This window comes from Maylandia zebra, linkage group LG15, assembly GCF_041146795.1.
Source record: "Maylandia zebra isolate NMK-2024a linkage group LG15, Mzebra_GT3a, whole genome shotgun sequence".
In the NCBI taxonomy this organism is placed as follows: Eukaryota; Metazoa; Chordata; class Actinopteri; order Cichliformes; family Cichlidae; genus Maylandia; species Maylandia zebra.
The window spans coordinates 37,759,512-37,763,677 of NC_135181.1; the positions used below are offsets into that span (position 1 = coordinate 37,759,512).

Genomic DNA, 4,166 nt, shown 5'->3' on the forward strand with positions numbered 1-4,166 from the left:
TATTACACACATCACCTCCTGAGCGGCAAAGAGCATAATATCTCTTCCTCCTCACTACCAGTTATCTCCTACATTCATCAGCTGACTTACTCCTTACCTGTTGTTGCCTTTAGTCATTACTAAATGGGAAAAGGCAGATTGAATCTTCTGTCCATATGAATAATGAGTTCATGAGACACACAAAAGTAATCACAGAATGATCAGGCGATGGCATTTCGGGATATTTTATGGATGCCAAAGTAGAAGAACAGTTACTCGTGCTGTTCCTGCATTAACTGATAGCTAACTAACTGCAGCTCACAGGTAGACTGTTACAAATATTTGACTCACTCCAGACGGGCTGAGAAGTTAAGAGGTTAAATGTACCGTGCGTCACATTTGCAAAACGATCTGCTGTTAGATTTCGGGGAACCGCTTCCTTCTGGAGAAAATCTTGACAACTCGTTACTTGAAATGATTTAGTAATTTTCATATTGTCCATCTTCCTCATTTGCTCCCCATTTTCATCAGTATGATGCGCTCGCTCTCTTTCCTTTCTTCCATCTGTTTCTTGTTAGCCTCTGTTACCGAGGATGAGCTCAGTTTTCTTGCTTTCCTTGCTTCACCCGCTCCCTCTCTCTCATTCCCTTTCGATCTCCTTTGCATTGGGTGTTTGGCTGACACCCAGTTTCCAGGCAATGTGTTACAATTACTTTTTGCTGATGGTTAAAAATAAAGTCATTCTATAGCGTTTAGCCGTCGGTGCATTCGTGACATGCACTGTAAAAAGAATAACCCTATTCAAATAAAAAAAAATGATATCCAGTTGTCACATCCAAAATATTTGGCTTTATAGAATCCAAATTGAGTCACTTGATATGACCTGATACTTTTATGTTGATATAAACAATATTACTAGACTTGACTGAAACTTTAAATTTTGCATTGATCCAAATAGATTTTTTTTACATAGAACCATATTTTAATTATTGAACCAAGCTAATATATTGAAATTTAACCAACCTAATGTATTCACATCGAACCAAATTAACATGAACTAATATGTTTGTGTTGAAGCCAGGTAATTGATTTACATATATTCAAACTATATTTTTTACATTTCATTTTATTTCAGTTCAAACATGCTCTGCATTTCCTATAAAAAACAAGACAGTTGGCCAACCAATTATTTCAAAATTATTTATTGTTCCAAACCATTTTAACTATAATCACAGAATATGATGAGCGTATGTTGAGGCGTATATTACTAATATTATTATATTAGTAATATACAGATTTAGTGCTACGGCAGAAATGATTAGAGAAATGTTTGTTTTATAAAACCTGCAATCTTTTGAAAACCAGTATAAAACCTGCAACCTGTCTAAAACTGGCATAAAACCATTATAAAAACTCTTTTTAAACCAATTTGCAAGTACTCAAAAATGTTTATATGTGCACTGTGCGTGTACAATGTAAAAAAAAAAAATCTACACATGTATCAATGAAATCAACTTAAATCTCCCTTTCAAATGGGTGTTCTTATAAATTTTGAATGTAGAATACCACTGCAGGCCAACCAAGCACACATGCACATGCATGTGCACATACACATGCACACATGCATGCAAACACACTACTGTGCAGTGTTAAGTTCACAATTAAGTTTGCGAATCTTAGAGGTCATCTTGTTAAAGTCAAGCTCCATCATAATCTTTTGAAGAGCCTCAAAGGTGAACCTGAATCCTCGTGGATATTCCATATTAAGAGCATAACAGAGTCCAAAGACCATTGCCACTCCAGCTGCCACAGAAGGCAACTCATTCAGGACTTCCACACCATCAATGATTATCCCGATGTCTCGAGGCTGATGTAGGAGGCTTGAGTTGTCCCTGAAGACGAAGAGTGCCATGGTGGTACTCTGCAGCTCTTCCTCAGCTTCATCTTTCTGGGATATCTTGAGGTAAAATATGGAACAAAATGTACAAGTGAAGAACTGAAGTCTGGCACACCTGATAAATCTTTGACCATAATAAACTACTATTTTGATAGTTGTTTGGTCACAGACTATTAGAACAATTATTTGACTAATCAGATTTGTGAATTGCATAATCATTAAATTAAATCAATGGTGGAACATTTTCATAAATGTTCCACAAAGCCCAAGAAAAAAAAAAGAAAACAATACAGAACCCTAAGATATTAACTTGATGAGTTGATTAATCGTTGCTGTCCTACATTAATCATTGCATTTAATAGCAGAGTTGTCAAATTTACATCAAGAGACTGCATCTCATGTAGAGACAGAACAGATATGGACATACCATGTATTCTTTTATCAAGTCCTCAACACATCAGCAAGGTGAATGAGAGGATAATGAGGGAGAGTCTAGATTATTATGAAATGTTTAAAAAGGATGTGCAGTGTAAATGCAAAATGATACCTGTTCAGATTAAATGAAAATGTATGCTTCAGCCATGGAATGGATGGAGCGATCTGTGGTTCTGAAAGCATACAGAAAAAAAAGAATAATGTTACTTCTCTATAAAACACATTACATAGAAAAACCAAGAAATACGTAACATGACATACCAAACAGTCTACAGACCAGCCATTAGCGACTAAGTTTGGCATAGGGTCAATTTTTTGCTGTTAAAATTACAATTTCTTCAGAAAATGCACATTTTTCCGAGCCGCGCCTGAAAGTCAATTGAAGGAATTAGTCTTATGTCATTGATCTTATATGCTGGCGTGTTATTTCTGTCTCTAAATCATGCACATTAATAATTATCTTTTGCGCTTGGTGTACACACACATAACACACAGATATTTATATGAAGAGAGACAGAGACAAACGTGCGCGCACAAACACAAGCTTGTGTCTAGAAACCGCGCGCTCACCAGAAAAATTCAAACGAAGTGGAGCACGGAGTTATACTATGAATGTTATGAACTATGAACTTATGCTAGCTAGCTGTATCCACCACCGATGCATCGTGGTAACGCTAGCTAGTTAGTATACTGGTAAAAAACGGCTTTTTGCCTAACTTGCATTCCCGACTGTGATGGTCGGTTTCTGGTAACCAGTTCTAACGTTGCGCAGGATAGCTAGCTAGCTTATAGCTAGCAGCTACAATCATGCAAAAATTAGGGGTGGCTGTCGACCCAGCTTAAATGGGGTTATTTTCTGCAATTTTGGCAATACAAATTATAAAAGCTTTTGTAACACACTTGGCTTTACTTACGTTTATTTTCAGATGAAATTAATCAAAGATGTGACACGATGTTTCCAGCAGCCATGCAGAATAAAAATGGGTCCCAGTCTATTTCTGGTGGGCGTGTTCAAGTGCAAATCACTTTGACTCAAATTAAAGATATTATCTGTTCAACATGAAAAGAAATATATGTTTTGAGAGAAATCAAAAACTTTGCGTTGTGTCCTTTGTACAGATATTTAGTTTCATCCAAATCAAAAGTGGTATTTTAAAATGCAAAAAGAAAGGGTTTCACAATCAAATCAATGATTTTATTCTGTTTTGAATGGCACTTATTAGATTGAATGAATGACTGCATGTTAGACTTTTTTCAGTGTGGTATGTATGTTAATAAGACATGCATGACTGCATGTGATGCTTTTGTATAGAGTCTCTTTTGCATGTTGTAGCGTTTCTACAGGCACCTAGTTTTTCTTTATTGTGAATTGTTTGCATACTCTCGCCGTGCATCTCTGCATCTGCACTTTTGTGGACTGGCTGCAGGAATCTGCTGTGAAGGACAGTGTCTTTGTCTTTGGAGGGAACTCATTAGGTGTGCAGGCGTTTGCCCCATCCTCTTTGGTGCTTATTCCGTCAACACCATTTGTGCTTTTCATTTTTCACGCCTTTGCTTTCACTCCTCTGCTTCTGCATTACCCCCACTCCTACTGCTTACCCCTTCCCATCTCATTCTCTAACCCCCCCGACCACCACCACCAACAACAGCTTGGCCCAGTGCAAATCTAGAGCTTTCTGCTGTGAGGGGTGATATTCCTGAAGCCAAGTAACACATACGTTTATGTTTCAAGGATCCATGACTGTGACGGACATGTATATAATGTTATCAGACTCTGTCAGACATGCCAGCTCTCTGCTGTTGTTCATTTGAAAGCTATTTAATGTGTCATGCCCGTGTGTAGTGGAGACCTACA

General features: G+C 37.4%; 1 long non-coding RNA gene across 1 annotated transcript; it reads right to left on the reverse strand.

Moving 5' to 3' along the window:
• Window positions 1-965: 965 nt before the first annotated feature.
• Window positions 966-3,293, reverse strand: LOC143412815 (uncharacterized). The gene is made up of 3 exons (XR_013093348.1): window positions 3,226-3,293; window positions 2,424-2,484; window positions 966-1,936 (listed from the first exon to the last, which is right to left on the reverse strand). It is a non-coding gene; the product is annotated as an uncharacterized LOC143412815 (long non-coding RNA).
• Window positions 3,294-4,166: the final 873 nt, after the last annotated feature.